The sequence below is a fragment of the Papio anubis genome, chromosome 5 (assembly GCF_008728515.1).
Source record: "Papio anubis isolate 15944 chromosome 5, Panubis1.0, whole genome shotgun sequence".
In the NCBI taxonomy this organism is placed as follows: domain Eukaryota; kingdom Metazoa; phylum Chordata; class Mammalia; order Primates; family Cercopithecidae; genus Papio; species Papio anubis.
This window is the reverse complement of record NC_044980.1, coordinates 114,761,401-114,781,038: the sequence shown is the minus strand read 5'-3', so window position 1 is coordinate 114,781,038 and position 19,638 is coordinate 114,761,401. Positions and strand designations below refer to the sequence as shown.

Here is a 19,638-nt window from a genome sequence, read left to right as displayed (position 1 = left end):
CCATTTCTTGTTTTTCTCAGGTTTGTCAAAGATCAGATGGCTGTAGATGTGTGGTATTATTTCTGAGGACTCTGTTCTGTTCCATTGGTCTATATCTCTGTTTTGGTACCAGTACCATGCTGTTTTGGTTACTGTAGCCTTGTAGTATAGTTTGAAGTCAGGTAGCGTGATGCCTCCAGCTTTGTTCTTTTGACTTAGGATTGTCTTGGAGATGCGGGCTCTTTTTTGGTTCCATATGAACTTTAAAGCAGTTTTTTCCAATTCTGTGAAGAAACTCATTGGTAGCTTGATGGGGATGGCATTGAATCTATAAATTACCTTGGGCAGTATGGCCATTTTCACGATATTGATTCTTCCTATCCATGAGCATGGTATGTTCTTCCATTTGTTTGTGTCCTCTTTTATTTCACTGAGCAGTGGTTTGTAGTTCTCCTTGAAGAGGTCCTTTACATCCCTTGTAAGTTGGATTCCTAGGTATTTGATTCTCTTTGAAGCAATTGTGAATGGAAGTTCATTCATGATTTGGCTCTCTGTTTGTGTGTTACTGGTGTATAAGAATGCTTGTGAGTCTTTAAGGTTTTCTAGGTATACGATCATATAATTAATGCACAGCAACAGTTGGACTTCCTTTTCACCAATTTGGATGCCCTTTATTTGTTTATCTTTATCTTGTTGGATAGAAGTAGATAAAGGACATAGGACATAGGACTAGTCCTAGGACATAGGACTACCAGTACTATTTGAGAAGAAGGGATGAAAGTCATGCCTGGCTGATTTTTTTAATTTTTTCTTGTAGAGGCAGAGTGTCCCTGTGTTGCTCAGGCTGGTTTTGAATTCCTGAACTCATCACAGCCTCCCAAAGTGTTGGAATTACTGGTGTGAGCCACCGCACCTGGCCAGAATCTCTCTTTTGCACAAAGAGTTTAAATAGCTTTCCCAAAATCACATTTTAGTAAATCATGAACTCAGGTTTAAATTTATGTAAACTTATTACAGAACCAGCCTTTTTAACAACTATCTTATATAGCCTTCCCAATGTGTAATGTAACTTTGAAGAAATTAAAATGTTCCATGGTCAATACTTACGAGTGTAATTATTTCATAGTCACAATATATGCAATAATTATACTTATTTATATTGGATGCAGATTTTAAAAGGTAGGGCTGAATAATTACAACCAAGTCTAAATGAGATTCAAAAATTAAAAAAAAATTTATATTATTTTAATAGTAAATATTCAATATTTACTACTAAATATCTAATATTATTTATTAAATTATTTAATATTTACTATTAAAATACTATTTAAAATTATTTATTAATAATATTGTAATATTTTTAAATAAATGCTTTTACTGAAGTATATAATATATTCGGAAAAGTATATAAATCAAGCTTACAGCTTGAGAGATATTTGTAATGTGAACCTACCCATTTAATTACCATCCAGATTAGGCAAAAGAAAACTAACACCCTGGAGGGTCTTGCCTTTATTCCTGTAACACCTTAAAGATAACCACTATTTTGACTTACAGCATACTGATTAATTTTTCTTCATTTAAAACTTTACATAAATAACATAGTATGTGCTATTTTGTAATGTGTCTGGCTTCCTTGCTCAACATGATGAGATTTATCCATGTTACTGTGTGTAGAAGTTTGTTTATTTTTATTGCTGTAAAGAATTTCATTATAAAAATGTAATACAAATTATTCATCCATTCAAATTTTGATCACTTGGATTTTTTTCCAGGGTTTTGTTCTTACTAAGTAACATTCTTGTATGTGCAGTCTTGTATATCTTTGGGTATATACCTAAGAATAGAATTGCTGAGTTATAGGATGTGTTTATTTTCCATTTTAGTCTGTTCTGATAAATAATTTTACAAAGTGGTTGTCACTGACACTTGGTATTTTCAGTCTTTGAAGTTTTACCCTTGTGTTTTTACCCAAAATTTAAAATCAGCCTGTCAATTTTCATAAAAATTCCATTGGTAGTGTTATGGGAACAGAATTTAATCTATATCTCAATTTGGAGAAAACTGAAATCTTTATAATATTGTCTGAATCCACTAATATGATATATTCTTCTATTTATTCAGGTTTTATTTAATTTCTCTAAATCTTTTTTAGTGAGCAGACACATCTTTTGTTAGATTTGTTCCTAAATATAAGATACATTTGATGCTATTGTAAAATAATCTATTGAGTCTATTCAATAATCTGTTGAATATATCTGCGAATAGCTATAGATACCTTTGTTTTCCAACCATTTGTTTTTATTATCTTATTGTGTCTTCAATATAATATAGAAAGAGCTATAATAACACTCAATCCCAATCATGGAGCAAAGATTTTAATATTTTCTCTTTAAGTACAATGCAGTTTTTAAAAGAGTCTCCTTATCAGATTAATAATAATCTTCTTCCTCTTAATTTAGGTTTTGTCACGCACACTATCGAATTTGGATGGTCAAGTATTTTTTCTTTTTAGAATATTAGTACTATGACATACATTGATTTTCAAATGCTAAAATTGCTTTGTGTTTTTAAAATAAACCAAATACTGTCATGATATTTTTCTATTTTACATCTTACTAAATTGTTTGCCAATACAGTATTTAAGATGTTTGTACATATGTTCTTGGCGAGATTTGTTTGTAAATTTCTTGATATGGCTTTGTGTGATTGTTATCAAAATTATGCTGATATTATAAACCTAAGTGGTTTCATTGTTTTTGTTCTCAAAGTGATTTTTTAAGATATGCCTAATTTCTGCTTACATGTTTGGTTAGAATAAATTGTTTACGCCTTTGTACCTGAAGTTTTTTTTTGTGGAAAAATGTTTAATTTACATTGAATTAATTATAAATATAGGGAAATTCAGATTTTATTTTTTTCTTATGTCAATCTTTGTAAGTTCTGTGGGAATGTAATTATTTCATCTAAATTGTAATATTTGTTGGCATAAAACCCTTTGTCTGTTTCCATCTTCCCACTCCCAAATAATAGCTATTTAAAGCTTTCAAAATTTGATGAGTACTCTTTTTTGCCTTCCAATGTATATTTTTACATGTTTTACTTTCTAGGTCATTGCCATTGGGATTAATAGACAAAAAGTCAACTGCTCAAATAGTACTTTTTAACTTATAAATCCCCATATTAAGAATTGTGAAAGTTGAGGTTTATTATTTACTTTAATTTTAAATAGAAAAATCAATAAATTATATGTATGTGTGTATGTATGTATGTATGTGCGTGTGTGTATGGACATAGGAGGAGAGAGAGAAAAAAGAAACAGGAAGGCTTTGAGAACCTTATCCATGTCAGAGTAAACATTGGATAGGTTATCGTGCTTTTCACGAATATTTCTCATCGTTTTAACATCCTTCAACAACTTCAAATATAAGCAATTTTGGTAACAACATAAGTAGATTGATATTGTAGGAGTTACTCAGATTTTGGTTCCTGCCTTTTACATAAGTGCTTCTCAAAATGTGCCCCCAGCATCACTAGCAATTTGGGTGCAGATTAAAAGCAAATTCCTGAACACAAACCCACACCAACTGAATCAGAATCTCTCAGGATAAGACCCACAAAACTATTCTGGTAATCAGCTGTTGGGAGGAGTCTTATCCACTGAGGCTTGAGATTAACTCCTTGCTGCTAATTAAGCAGATTAGCTTTATCAAAAGTTTAAAGCTGCATAAACGTACTTTTGAGATGCTTTTTCAGCAGAAAAAGGAAGTTCTCTACCTGAGCTGAAGTTGAGTATTTGAGATAGTTGAGTATTTCAGCACTAGAACAGATATCTATACAGCTGAGATTGTAAGAGTGAAATCTTTTTGTGCATTTCACTGACCTAATTTAAAATTTAAATTGTTTGTCTAACCCCAAAGTCTGTTTATTTGGTTGACTAAAGTTCTTACATTTTACCTCTTTTTTAGATAAAGGAGAATAGGAATAAACTAATTGTACTAAACTCAGCCATAATGATTCAGAGGTGGACATGATATATGTCCACATATTGAAAATGAAAAACAATTACTACTTGTCATTTATTAGTCTCCACTAAAACAGTGCCAGTTTAGAATGGCCTAGAAATATACTCATACACAGACATTTGGAATATCTCTTCCTAACAATTAACCAAGACTCCTGTTCATCTATTTGTACTTGGTAAGTTGTGTACCAATGTTTCAATATTTTTACACTCAAGCAATAATATATCTGATAATAGTAGGATGTAACCATTATTTCTGTTTTGCTTCTAAAATTATGAAGTCATTCTGAGTAGATATTAGAATTTCCAATGGTAGATTCTCACATTAAGGAATTAACAGCTACTAACCTGGGTGTTTTGTGAAATTAATAAACTGCTCTTTTCTCCTGTGTGACCACGTATCTGGGTTCCCTCTGTGCTGTCTTATATCCTGTGGTCCTCTAGCAGGATGCCACTCTCCAGGACAAAATGATGTAATGAATTCATTCTGTCTATATTTACTATTAACTTGTATAGCCTATAAACCACCTGGCTTGAATTGTCTTTGAAACATTGGATGGTGTAAGACTGAGAGACATAGTCTTCATTCCTGAATTGAGTTTAGCTCATGCATAAGGATAAGAGATTAGTTGAATGGTATGGTTTGGTGAATATAAACACTTTGATCTGCAGTTTACACAGTGTTTTAAAGTGATTTTTCTGCATTTGGTCTAGAAAGCCTTTCATTTGGTCACTGTATTGGAAAAGAAAACATTAAAGTAATTTAATTTGACTACCCAACAGCAAAAAACTAAACAAGAGATTGAGAACATATAACATGCACACACACGCACACACACACCCCTATCTACCTATCTATGTACTTATTTATATTAACATTCTTCCTTCCTCTTAGAAAATGAAAACCAAAATATTATGACTTAAAATGTGGCCATTGGTATTACCAACAAGTATTAAATACCTTTATTAGAGTAACAGCTATGAAGAACAACTGTAGGAAGTCTTTGTCTTCAGGAGGTTGTGTGAGAAGTTTGTGCCTTATCACTTTTCATTTCTTAAAAAAGCAATGAAGTTATATTTTGGGGTGTTAGTTCTCTCTGAGATCCTTAGTAAAAATTTATTACTGTTGTGACAAATTTTAGAAGATTCACTTTAAAAAAGAGTAAATTATGAAGAATATTTAAAGAACATATTTTTATTAAAAATCTAATCTTTTAGACTATTTTTCTTATTTTCTCATGTGCATTAATATTTATATAAAAGTATTGCACAAAAGCAGAAATATTTTTCTTGTAAAAAGTGCATATTAATTTATAAGAAATGGATGTGTCCATATGTGATCTATTTTAATTGCTGAATAACTGTTCAAAACTTCAATGAAAATGTTGTAAGCAGTTTAGATATGCTAAAACGGCAAAGTGAGCATTATAGAACACTTTCATTATAGAAGTCTTTGAACACTAAGATATGCTTAGGTTTGTCAATATAGTGTTCAAAGAAAGCAGTCAGATAGGTTAGCCATGATAGAAAATAGTATTGGGTTTGATTTTCTTTAACAGTTGCCCATTAAAAAATGTATTTAGATGTCACTTAAGTGAATATATTAGATGTTTTATGACAAAATAAGTATATTAGATATTTAATAACTGAATGAATTTACCTTAGAAAAGGACAATATATATATATGTAAAGTTATATACTCAGTACCTTTTCAAAATATATGAAAGGAAAGAATATCTCAGCATATGATGAAATTTAATCAGATCCCTTGAAGGGACATTTGGAGAAAATTGTTATATGCTATAATCACTTCCTTCAGGCCTGATCCTTGAGATGTGTGTGAGGTAATATTATTAATGTTCTTTGTCTTTTGGGAGGTACATGTAATTATTCTGTGTCTCACTGGTCTATGACTACATGCTCAAAACTTTAATGAGAATTACCTTTGCCTTGTCTGAACAATCTACTAAAACAGAATCAAATCCCCTTTCTGAACTGCAGGGACCAATTTCTTGCCATGTATTATTCATTTCAAGTAAGTTAATGTCATTGGGAAACAGAGTTTCTGACTTGTATAATAAAAGATTTTAAGTAAAGCACAGTTAATTACTTAATGCCCATGCCCTGGTGTGCATTTCCAAATAGGCTTTTTTGGCATATGAGTGACAAGAAGTCATCAGGGCAAAGTCATAAGCAGAGCTTTTTATATTACAACTTTAATATCTCAGTGCCTGGGGCACTAGCTAATTCAAGTTTCCTAGTTACAGAACCTGAGCAAATAATTTAGCATCTAGTGCATCTCAATATGCTTATTTTAGTTTAACTTCTGTCTCTGAAATCAAATGCAGAATTATCTCCCAAGTGCTTCAATGGCATGTGTCAGTGACCTTGAAAAGAAAGACTTGTTAGTGGAACTCCTGTTTCCTCACAGGAAACACACTGAAACTTTAAAACACAAATGTAGGTCTACTCTTGGAATGATGAAAATTCAAAATGTGCATAGTGGAAGGAATATTATAACATTTCTTTCAGTTGTCTTGTATTATAGAAAAAAAATGGCCCTTTATCTTTTCTAATTATGAAGGTGTGCTTTAAAATGCTCCTCAATTGACAAATATTTGTTTTAGTACAAGCTTTATCATTACATGTAAAAAATATTTAAACTAAAGATTAAAGAGTATGAGCAGTTCCACTCTAGAATATCTGCATCAGAGAAGGTTGGGGCAGCAATTTGCTAGATGGGTGCATGGTGAACTCGACACTGAACTTGGCACTTGCTTAGTTGACCATTGTTCTTATTGGTACGTTCTTTGGCAGTGGTCTTGAGTTATCTTGGACATTGAATCTAAAGTTTCTTCAGTACTATGCCTTGGTATTGCCACTTCACATTAAAATACTATAACTAGAAAGAACTTTGTAATTATTTTAAGAAATCATTTGTTATATGGTTGAAAAGCTGAAGACTAGAAGTTAAAGTGACTCAGCCAACGTTATAATTTAGTTTTTTATGCTTTAATGCAGTTAAAATATATCCTAATTTAAAATAAATTATTTGTTAATAATTTGCTATTTACTATTCCTAAATAGGTATCAAAATGCACAATCAAATCATACTTTTTATTGTTCTTTATTAGAATGTAGAAATGCTTTTTTCTCACTGGCTGTAAGAATATAATTACCAAGGAAGCTGCTAGCAACATAATGTGTTTGTAGAGCAGAAATCAATCTAATATAATTTAAACACAAATGTGAGATGTATTTTAGTTTCATAATTTACATATTATATATTAGTGAGGTTGATTTGCCATTCAAAAAGGAATTTTAGTTGGAAAACAATTTTCATCAGGATTACGCTTGTTATTTAGTTTTACATTATCGCGATGCTTAATGATATCATTGTTTATCTTAAATAAAAAGAACCTACTTAACTATAACCTTATTTGCCTTACACTGTAGTCAACATTTTACAAAAATAATATTTTGTGTATCGTCATTACAGAATGTTTGGCAAAAGAGACCGAAGAAAGAGAAGTTCAGTATATTACTAATGTAATAAGAACACTTGCCAAGAATTGAAGGCCAAGTCCAATTTAGTGGTGATTAAATAGCAATTATAATTTTAGAGCTATCAAGACAGCAGTGTGAGCTGATTTGGTTTCATTTCAGTCCCAAGGAGGGACAGATGCACATTGTGTCAACAGATGCAGTCACTCCATTGAATAATATTCTTGAGTGCAAATCAGGGGAGCTGAATCTGTGTTCCAGCCTGACAAATAATGTTGCAGAGCTCCTATTTTGTACACAAATTATTTGTCTATGTTTAATATTGTAATTCTAGCTTTTTTTCTTGTTGAGAGATTTTGATGGTCAATGAACTCTATAAAAGGGGTGTTTGATAAGTTTGGAAGGCAATGACTTGCATGTTTTTAATACATTTGACTGCTTGGAATACAGTCAAGAACTGAAAAACGTCTGTCGTTAATGGATATTATGAGAGCTCAGTAGTTTGGCACACTCAAGTAACTGTTACAAGGATTCAACTTACTGGCTTTTCAGAGACTAAAAACTTAATCCAGTGTCACAAAAACTCCTTTTTCTCTTTCTCCTACTCTTTCATGTGTTTTCCCTGTGCAAACTTCTCTTTCTGTATTCCCAGCTATCACCTAATGTTTGATATCTCAGAAGTCTTTCTGCAGGCTAACCTCTGCAGAGCTTCAAGCTCTACTTCTACCTGAAAACTAGATCATTCCAAATAGATGTCCCACGGGCACTTTAAGCCTACAAAATCTTCAAACTAACTCTATTATCTTTCTCACCAAACACCTCTCTTCTATACTGAAAAGTGTATTATTTGTGTTAGGAAATTTAGAATTGTTTTTAACATCTTGCATTTTCACAAAGCCCCTGTTCAAAACATCTCTAAATTGCAGACCTCACGTGTCTTTGTAAGCAATCATCCCTCTTCATTCACACTGTAGACACCTTTATTCAGGTTCTCATTGTTGACTGATTGTCTTAGGTTGATGCCATAGAACAGACTCAGGAGGGAGGCAGGTGTTTGTGGAAAGAAGAAGAACTTTGGCCCCCAAGAGACCTGAATGTTTGAAGACTTAGCTATGCCTGTTACTAGCCTATTATTGGTTGGGTAGATAACTTAAACTTCTTGATCTTTTGTTTATGTATAATGTATAATTTTGTATAATGACAAATAGTTATTTTACATAGTTGCATTAAAGATTAGAAATTGGTGTGAGCCAATTACAGATGTGAGCCAGGTGCAGTGGCTCACACCTGTAATCCCAGCACTTTGAGAGGCAGAGGTGGGAGGATCACTTGAGCCTAGAAGTTCGAGACCAGTCTGGACAATGTAGGGAGACCCTGTCTCTACAAAAAAATTAAGAAAATTATCCAGGCATGGCAGTTCCAGCTGTTCGCGAGGCTGAAGTGGGAGGACTGCTAGAGGCTGAAGTGGGAGGACTGCTAGTGCCTGGGAGGTCAAGACTGCAGTGAGCCATGATTGTGCCGCTGCATTCCAGCCTGGGCAATGAAATGAGACCCTATTTAAAAAAAAAGATTAGAAGTCGTGTGTGTGTATATATACACACACACACAATAGCACAGTGCCTGGTTGCCTAGTGCATCATAAGTTTCAAATAACTAGCAGTGATAGCCTCATAGTGTACTTGCAGACTTCAATGAGTCTGGCTGCTACAGTTATCTCACATTTAGCTTGAGTGGCTGCCCAGGTTCCTTCTAAATATGAGGCCTAGTCAAGTCTCTTTCAAGTTTAAAAACCTTCAAAATCTTCAATTACCTGAAGTTTAAAGAAAATCTTCATCCCAACCTCTTACGGTTCTGGGTTCATTTTCCACCACTTCTGGAATAAAGGTCTATTCCCCACTTGGAATATACCAGGTACCTCCATTTCCCTGCCTGAATTACTCTTCCACCATTCCTTCATAACAAACCTTCAGGCTTAACCATTACCTTTTCTTTGAAGTCTTCCTTGACTCTTACACTTTGTCCTATATAGAGGCAATTGCTTCCTGCTCTATCAATTCTTGTCATTCATTTACCCAGTGAATGATAATAGCTATCTTTCATTGACTTTTATCACGTTCTTGACATTCTTCCCAAGTGTTTTACATATGTGAACTTATGTATACTTTATAGGAAGATACTACTATTATTCACCTTTTCCAGATGAGAAACTCAGGCACAGAGTGGATAAGGAACTTTACATTAGGTCAAAACTAGTTGGTGGTGGAGTCAAGTCTTGAGCCAGAAGTTTGGCTTCTGTGCCTATGCAGTCATCCTCTTACTGTTTATTGTCTCCCAGTAGTACTTAACACAGGATGAACTGTCATATCCCAGTTGTATACTTGACATTAAAGGAGGACCTCAGCCCTGTGTCATACATAACATTAGTTTTGGCTGTACAATAAGTGCCATTAGGGGAGATTAGGAAATGAACCCTTTTCAACTATGCAAGTAATAGCTGTTTGCAAATGATATTCATTGTTAAAGTGCTTCTGAAATGGTAATTATCCATAATACTGTACAACTTATATTACTTAGAGAGTGTTTATTCAGTTTGTAACTTGCTTTTTTGTCATTTACTGACTTCACCTCTCCACATCATCCCTGTTTTTTTGCTTTTCCACTGCTCCTAAGCATGTCCAATAGAAGGGAGAAGAGGTGAATTCTAATTACTCAGTTTTTCCTCCTTGTTGGCTGCTGGAGTAGAGAAAGTTGAAATTATTGGAAAACATAATGCCTGGGGTTATAACATTTTATATACACATCTTTATTTTTCATTACTATCAACGAACAAAATTCATTGCAAATTTATGAACCATGTGTTGAATGCTTACTATGTGCTAGGTTTTGTGGACTGCATAAATTGCTATTTTTAGAGCCAGCAAGAGTAAGCTTTTTTGTTATTGCTGTTTTGTTTTTTGTTTGTTTGTTTTTGAGACAGAGTTTAGCTATTTTGCCCAGGCTGGAGTGCAGTGGGCGATCTCGGCTCACTGCAACCTCTGCCTTCTGGTTTCAAGCTATTCTCCTGCCTCAGCCTCCCGAGTAGCTAGAATTACAGTTGCCCACCAACACGCCTGGCTAAATTTTGTATTTTTAGTAGAGACAGGGTTTCATCACATTTTCCAGGCTGGTCTCTAACTCCTCGTGATCCACCTGCCTCAGCCTCCCAAAGTGCTGGAGTTACAGGTGTGAGCCACCATGCACGACCAAGAGTAAGCTTTTTTGAATAGCTTTTTAAAAAATAGAGATCCAATCTGAGAAATCTAACGAAGTAATTTTTGAAAATGTGCATCAATTAACTAGCAGTGTACATAAATACACTTGTTTAAAATTCTGGGTTTAGGAAACTTCGCTTCATTTTTTCAATGTCTAAATATATCCAACTCTTTGCTTTGACATTTACAGCCTTCCTCTATCTTATTTCTACCTACTGTTTCAATTGCAGGTCCCAAGATATTCCTCAAGAGTCTCCTGGCCACACTGCCAAACACATCATGTGCCTGTGCCTCAGAACCTCAGCTTTCACCCTACCTGGTATATTCTCCTTCCCTTATCTGTGTTTTGAGTTTTCCCCTGTCTCTGAGGCCCAACTAACTAGCAACGTCTCAAGAAAAGCATCTCTGGAGAATGGTTCTGCTTTACTATGAACTCCTGCAATGCTTTTTACTTCTGATATTAACATTTCACTAGGTTAAGTTGTACTTACTGTCCTTTCCTTCATGTCCTGTCTCTCTTACTGGTTTTATATAATAATGATAATATAAACGACCATTTATTAAGCATTTTTCCAAAGGAAGACACTGTACTAAAATTTTAACAACCTTTATCTAATTGATTGCACACAAAGATCCTAGGAGGTAGGCATTACAAAGGAAGTAACAGAGGTTCAGAGAGGTTATAACAATTGCCCTTAATTTTACAGCTTGTGAGAGGTGGAGCCATTACTTTTCATCATGATGCACTTTGAGATCATATTATGTATCCATCTCCTATTTGTCTCTAAGGGTTATTGTGAAGCATCAAGCTCATAACTCCTAAATGCAAAAGGGTACCATAATCATCTATGGATAGCTATGCTATTCCTTATCATACAAATAGAAAGTGGGTGAATGAAGAAAAATAAAAACACCAAGCTGGCACATTTTTTTCATAATTTAAAATATTTTTCTAATTTCATAACACCCTACATAGCCAGTTTATTGAAGAAAAATGTCTTGATCAATACCATAATTTTGTAACTTATTGACACCTATGTGGTCATAAGTGGTAAACAGGAATCGCATATTTTCTTTTCTTTTTTTAATTATACTTTAAGTTTTGGGGTACATGTGCAGAACATTCAGGTTTGTTACATAGGTATAGACGTGCCATGGTGATTTGCTGCACCCATCAACCTATCATCTACATTAGGTATTTCTCCTAATGCTATCCCTCCCCTAGGCCCCCATCCCCTGACAGGCCCCAGTGTGTGATGTTCCCCGCCTTGTGTCCATGTGTTCTCATTGTTCAACTCCCACTTATAAGTAAAAACATGCAGTGTTTGGTTTACTATTCTTGTGTTAGTTTGCTGAGAATGATGATTTCCAGCTTCATCCATGTCCCTGCAAAGGACATGAACTCATACTCTTTTATAGTTGCATAATATTCCATGGTGTATATGTGCCATATTTTCTTTATCCAGTCTATCACTGATGGTCATTTGGGTTGGTTCCAAGTCTTTGCTATTGTGAAAATTGCTGCATTAAACATACATGTGCATGTGTCTTTATAGTAGAATGATTGATAATCCTTTGAGTATATACCCAGTAATGGGATTGCTGGGCCAAATCGTATTTCTGGTTCTAGATCCTTGAGGAATCGCCACACTGTCTTCCACAATGATTGAAGTAATCTACACTCCGACCAACAGTGTAAAAGTGTTCCTATTTCTCCACATACTCTCCAGTATCTGTAGTTTCTAACCTTTATTTTTTTCTTTTTTGTGGTAGATCAACCATTGTCAAATCTTTATATAGCACATGAAATGCTCTTGAAAGGGTCTGAGGGCCGTAAACTAATATCCCTTCCCTTCCCTTCCCTTCCCTTCCCTTCCCTTCCCTTCCCTTCCCTTCCCTTCCCTTCCCTTCCCTTCCCTTCCCTTCCCTTCCCTTCTTTCTTTCCTTCGTTTCTTCTTTTTTATTGTACTTTAAGTTCTGGGTTACATGTGCAGAATGTGCAGTTTTGTTACATAGGTATACACATACCATGGTGGTTTGCTGCACCCATTAACCCATCACCTACGTTAGGTATTTCTCCTAATGTTATCACCCGCCTAGCCCCCCACCCCACGAAGGCCCTGGTGTGTGATGTTCCCCTTCCTGTGTCCATGTGTTCTCATTGTTCAACTCCCACTCATGAGTGAGAACATGTGGTGTTTGGTTTTCTGATCTTTTGATAGTTTGCTGAGAATGATGGTTTCCATTTCCATCTTCATCCATGTCCTTGAAGGACATGGACTCATCCTTTTTTATGGCTGCATAGTATTCTATGGTGTACATGTGCCACATTTTTTAATCCAGTCTATCACTGATGGACATTTGGGTGGTTCTGAGTCTTTGCTAGTGTGAATAGTGCTGCAATAAACATACGTGTGCATTATTGTAGAATGATTTATAATCCTTTGCCTATATGCCCAGTCATGGGATTGTTGTCAAATGGTATTTCTGTTTCTAGATCCTTGAGGAATTGCCACACTGTCTTTCACAATGGTTGAACTAATTTACACTCCCACCAACAGTGTAAAAGCATTCCTATTTTTCCACAATCTCTCCAGCATCTGTTGTTTCCTGAGTTTTTAATGATCACCATTCTAACTGGTGTGAGATGGTATCTCACTGTGGTTTTGATTGCATTTCTCTAATGACCAGTGATGATGAGCTTTTTTTCATATGTCTGTTGGCTGCATAAATGTCTTTTGAGAAGTGTCTGTTCATATCCTTTGCCCACTTTTTGGTGGGGTTGTTTGTTTTTTTCTTGTAAATTTGTCTAAATTCCTTGTAGATTCTGGATATTAGACCTTTGTCAGATGCAAAGATTGCAAAAATTTTCTCCCATTCTGTAGGTTGCCTGTTCACTCTGATGATAGTTTCTTTTGCTGTGCAGAAGGTCTTTAATGAGATCCCATTTGTCAATTTTGGCTTTTGCTGCCATTGCTTTTGGTGTTTTAGTCATGAAATCTTTGCCCATGCCTATGTCCTGAATGATATTGCCCAGGTTTTCTTCCACAGTGGCTGGACTAATTTACATTCCCACAAATGGTGGATAAATATTTTCTTTTCTCCTGAGCCTTGTCAGCAAGTGTTTCTGGTATTTGCTTTTTGACATTTTAATAACAGCCACTCTGACTGGTATGAGATGATATCTCATTGTGGTTTTGGTTTGCACTTCTCTAATGATTCATGATGATGAGCAGTTTTTCATGTTTGTTGGTGGTTTGCAAGTCTTCTTTTGAGAAGTGGTCTGTTCATGTATTTTGCCCATTTTTATATGGAAATATTTGTTTTTTGCTGGTCCATGTGTTTATGCTCCTCATAGATTCTGGCTATTAGACCTTTGTTAAATTCATAGTGTGCAAATATTTTCTCCCATTCTGTTGATTGTCTGTTTATTATAGTTTCTTTTGCTGTGTAGAAGCTTTTTAGTTTGAATAAGTCCCGCTTGACTACTTTTGCTTTTATTGCAATAGCTTTTGGGGACTTAGACAAAAATTCTTTGCCAAGAAGTCTCAGGAAGCAGGAAGGGTATTTCCAAGGTTTTCTTCTAGGGTCTTTTTTTTTTTTAATTGCTTGAGGTGGTACATATAAAACATTAATTCGTCTTGAGTTATTTTTTGGTGAAAGACGGGGGTCCAGTTTTTTGTTTTTAGACGGAGTCTCGCTCTGTTGCCCAGGCTGGAGTGCAGTGGTGCGATCTTGGCTCACTGCAGGTTCTGCCTCCTGGGTTCATGCCATTCTCCTACCTCAGCCTCCCCAGTAGCTGGGACTACAAGCACCCGCCACCACAGCTAATTTTTTTGTATTTTTAGTAGAGACGAGGTTTCACCGTGTTAGCCAGATGTTCTCGATTTCCTGACCTTGTGATCCGCCCACCTCGGCCTCCCAAAGTGCTGGGATTACAGGCGTGAGGGTCCAGTTTTATTCTTCTGCATATGGCTAGCCAGTTATCCCAGCACCATTTATTGAATAGGGACTACTTTTCCCATTGCTTGTTTTTGTCAGCCTTGTCAAAAATCAGACAGTTGTAAGTGTGTGGCATTATTTTTGAGTTCCATTTATTTATTCTGTTCCATTTGTCTACGTGTTTGTTTTAGTACCAGTACCATGCTGTTTTGGCTACTGTGGCCTTATAGCATATTATAGTTTGAAGATGCGTAGTGCAATACCTCTGGATTTGTTCTTTTTGTTCATGGTTGTTTTAGCTATTTGGGTTCTTTCTTGGTTCCGTATGAATTTTGGAATAATTTTTTCTAATGCTGTGAAGAACGATGTTTGATAGGAATAGCATTGAATCTGTAAATTGCTTTGGGTGGTATGACCATTGTAACAATATTAATTCTTCCAATCCATGAACTTGGATTATTTTTCCATTTATTTGTGTCATCTCTGATTTCTTTCAGCAGCGTTTTATAGTTCTTTTTGTAGAGATTTTTCGCCTCCTTGGTTAGCTGTATTCCTAGATATTTCATTTTCTTTGTGGCTATTGTAAGTAGCATTGTATTGTTGATTCGACTCTCTGCCTGGACATTATTGGTGTATAGAAATGCTACTAATTTTTGAATGTTGATTTTGTATCCTAAAACTTTACTAAAGTTATTTATCAGTTCTAGAAGCCTTTTGGTGGAGTCTTTAGGGTTCTCTCAGCATAGAATTTTATTGTCAGCAAAGGGAGAGAGTTCAAATTCTTCTTTTCCAATTTGGATGCCTTTTATTTCTTTCTCTTGCCTGACTGCTCTGGTTAGGACTTCCAGAACTATAATGAGTATTAATGATAAGAGAGGCATCCTTCTCTTGTTCCATTTCTAAAGACGAGTTGTTCCAGCTTTTGCCAGTTCAGTATGATATTGGCTGTGTGCTTGTCATAGATGGTCCTTATTATTTTGCAGTATGTTCTTTGATGCCTAGTTTGTTGAAGATTTTTATGATGAAGAGATGTTGGATTTTATTGTAAGCTTTTTCTGAATCTGTTGAAATGCGCTTATGGTTTTGTTTTTAATTGTGTTTATGTTGTAAATCACATTTGTTGATTTGTGTCTAATGAATCAGTCTTGTATCCCATGAATAAAACCTACTTGATTGTGGTGTATTAACTTATTCATATACCTCTGAATTCCATCTTTTTAGTGTTTTGTGCAGGATTTTTGCATCTATGTTCATCATAGATATCACCCTGAAGTTTCTTTTTTCATTGTGTGTCTGCCCAATGTTGGTATTAGGATGATGCTGCGATCATAGAATGAGTTAGGGAGGAGCCACTTCTCAGTTTTTTCAAATAGTTTTGTAGGATTTGTGTGAGTTCTTCTTTGTACATCTGGTGGAATTCATCTGTGATTCCATCTGGTCTAGGGCTTTTCTTTGGCCAGTAGAATTTTTATTACTGATTCAATTTCAGAGCTTGATATTGTTCTATTTAGGGTTTCAATCTCTTCCTGACTCAACCTTGGTAGATTGCATTTCTAGAAATGTATCCATTTCTTTTAGATTTTGTAATTTGTGTTCATAGCATTTTTTGATAATCTTTTGTTTTTCTGTAGAATCAGTTGTAATGTCACATTTGTCTGTCTTAGTGTACTTATTTGTATCTTCTCTTTTTTCTTTATTCATCTAGCTAGCAATATATCACTCTTGTTTATTTTTTCAAAGAACCAACTCTTATTTCATTTGATTTTTTCGTATGGATTTTTGCTTTTCAGTTTCATTCAGTTCTTCTCTGGTTTTAGTTATTTTTTTTTTCTTCTGCTAACTTTGGGGTTGAGATTTTTTTCCCCCTATTTCCTTTAGGTGCAAAGTTAGAATGTTAAGTTGAGATCTAACTTTTTGATGAAGGCATTTAGTGCTATACATTTCCTCTTAACACTGCTTTAGCTGCCTCCCAGAGGTTCTAGTACATTGTGTCCCTACTTTTACTGATTTCGAAGAACTTTTCTTTTTTTTATTTTCTGCCTTAAATTTGATGTTCTCCTATGAGTTATTCAGTAGTAAGCTGATTAATTTCCATGAATTTCTGTAGTTTTGAGAAATATACTTGGTATTGATTTCTGTGGTTGTTGGGTAGAGTGTTCTGTAGATGTTTAGTAGGTCCATTTGGCCATAGGTCAAGTTTAAGTGCAGAATTTCTTCGTTAGTTTTCTGCCTCAATGATATGTCTAATGCTGTCAGTGGGGTTTTAAAGTCTTCCAATATGATTGGGTCGTTGTCTAAGTCTTTTTGAAGGCCAAGAAAAACTTGTTTTATAAATTGGCTGCTCCAATGTTGGGGGCATATATATGTGTGTGTGTGTGTGCACGCGCGCGCGTGTGTGTGTGTATATATATATGCACACATATAATAGTTAAGTCGTCTTGTTGGCTGTACCCTCTATTATTATGTGATGTCTTTCTTTGTTCTTCTTAATTTTTATTGACTTAAAATCATTTTATCTGATACAAGAATAGGGACTCCTGTTTTTGTTTTTCTTGTTTGCATGCTAAATCTTACTCCGCCAATTTACTTTGAGCTTTTGGGTGTTATTACAACATGTGAGACATATTACCCAATTTCTTACATCATTGGTTCACTAATTTATTATTTTTTTCCATTGCCTTTCAGGTTTTGATAATATTCAACTTGAAAAGCGGGTTGCTGTTGGTGATTTCCCAGGTTTCATTAACATCTTCAATAATCTACAATATCTTAATTAATGGGGAATAACATGTGAAGCACTGGTCAATTATCTAAACACTGTCTCTGAATTTGAACCTACATAACTGTTTTTAGATTCCTTTACCTAGTTGTTACCCTTCCCAATTGTTCAGTTGATATTATTCACTTATTAAGGCAAATATTGGCAACTGTAGGGGTAAAATCTTGTTATCATGTGTAGGCTTTAATGCTGATTTGAAAGTTACAGTCATTTTTAGGGCATCTACTCAACACTTCTTCTTCTTCTTGTAATGTAATGATTTTTGACACTTTTCTTTGACAGACAGCCCAGAATATTTTCAGTTTATCTAATCTATGTCTAATAAAAATCTACTTATGCCTCTGTGGGTGAACACAGCCAAAGCATGAAATAGTGCTGAGCATCAGCACTGCTTCTTCTGTTAATGAAGTTTCTGGAGAAAAACTTGACTCAAACAGCAGGAGCTGAGTTCTTTTTCCTGTCTGTTTTGCAATCTACTAAGCCATTTTTATTGCTACACTTTAAATTTAGCCAAAAGGTTAAACATTTATTTATCTCAACATGTATTATAAGCAGTTTTCTCACTGTGGGGCATTCTACGTGATTATTATTAAATTTAAACTTTCTCAATCTTGTGTATTTGGTCCAGTAGATGTTTTATTCCAGTGATTGTAATAGAGGCAGGAGGCAGAGAAATCCCAGACAGACAAGCTTGGGTCCCCAGTGAAACCCCACCTTCTATCCAAAAACAGCCTGAAACCCACAGACCAAAGTGAGAACTTCTATTTCTGTGCCCACCCTCACCCAATTGATTCTTTCTGAATAATGCCTTTTAACCAATCAAATGCTGCCTTTTCAATACTACTTACAGCCCACCCTGTACCCATCCTGAGCCTATAAAGACCCCAGACTCAGTTGGTAGAAGGGAGATGGCCTGACTTTGGGGAGGAGATGCCCTGATTTTGGGGAAGAGACTCCTGACTTCGGGGAAAGATGACCTACCTTTCCCATCCCCTCTCCAGGTCCCCTCTCTACTGAGAGCTCTTTTCATTGCTCAATAAAATTCTCCACCCTTGCCATCCTTCAGTCGTCAAGCGTGACCTCATTCTTCTTGGATGCTGGACAAGAGCTTGAGACCCACTGAGTGCTGGTACCCAGAAAGGCTTTCACACTGGTTCTTTGCCCTTACCAGAGGAGGGCAACTGCCCCATATGATGGGACCAGTGGGAGACTGAGCTGCTAACATGCTACCATCCATCAGGCTGTGGACAGTGGAGCTAAAAGAGCTAATTTGCACACTAACACCCCCTCTGAGGCTTTGAGGTCATAGGTACCCTTGCCTGGGTGCGACTGTGTTCCCCTGTAGGTGACACATAGCCTGATCTGGCTGTAGGCCCTGCACAGACCTTGCTACTGTGTTGATGGAGTGGCCAGCCAGATCCCGCACTCACTCGTTCACATGCTCCTTCCCACAACAGGCTAAGCACTGCAGGCCAAGTAGACAGGGTGCCCTTGGTGGAAGTCTGGCAAAGGGGCCAAGAAAAATCCTGAATCAAATGCATGCTTAAAAAATGTATCTTTCGGCCAGGGGTGGTGGCTCGCGCCTGTAATCCCAGCACTTTGGGAGGATGCGGCAGATCACGAGGTCAGGAGATCAAGACCATCCTGGCTAACACGGTGAAACCCTGTCTCTACTAAAAAATACAAAAAATTAGCCGGACGTGGTGGTGGGCACCCGTAGTCCCAGTAACTCGGGAGGCTGAGGCAGGAGAACGGCGTCAACCTGGGAGGCAGAGCTTGCAGTGGGCCGAGATCTGGCCACTGCACTTCAGCCTGGGCAACAGAGCGAGATTCCGTCTCAAAAAAAAAAAAAAAAAATGTATCTTTCAGTTTTTAATCAACTATAAAAATACAAATCAACTGTATGGGTATTTTTTGATAGAAATTATGTTCAAACGGTAATTATCTTAAGCTATATTTTATTTAAATGATATAAATTAGATGTATTGCAGTTTGGTTTTAAGTTATGCAATGAGCTGAGGTCTATGTCATCAAAGATATTTGGTCTTTCAGTCATTTCTAGATTTCACCTCTCTATTCAAGCTTCACCTCAATGTCATCCTCTTCACCTCCTCCACAGTTGGGGAAGATTTGGGCAATTAAGACAATGTTTTGCCTTA

General features: G+C 35.7%; 1 long non-coding RNA gene across 1 annotated transcript in view; it reads left to right on the top strand.

The window, feature by feature from the left end:
- Positions 1-19,113, top strand: part of LOC103885365 — a 77,524-nt gene extending 58,411 nt beyond the window's left edge. Inside the window, exons 3-4 of the long non-coding RNA XR_648405.4 lie at positions 10,989-11,077; positions 17,386-19,113. This is a non-coding gene — a long non-coding RNA (uncharacterized LOC103885365). The remainder of the gene's footprint in view (positions 1-10,988; positions 11,078-17,385) is intronic.
- The last annotated feature ends 525 nt before the right edge of the window (positions 19,114-19,638 follow it).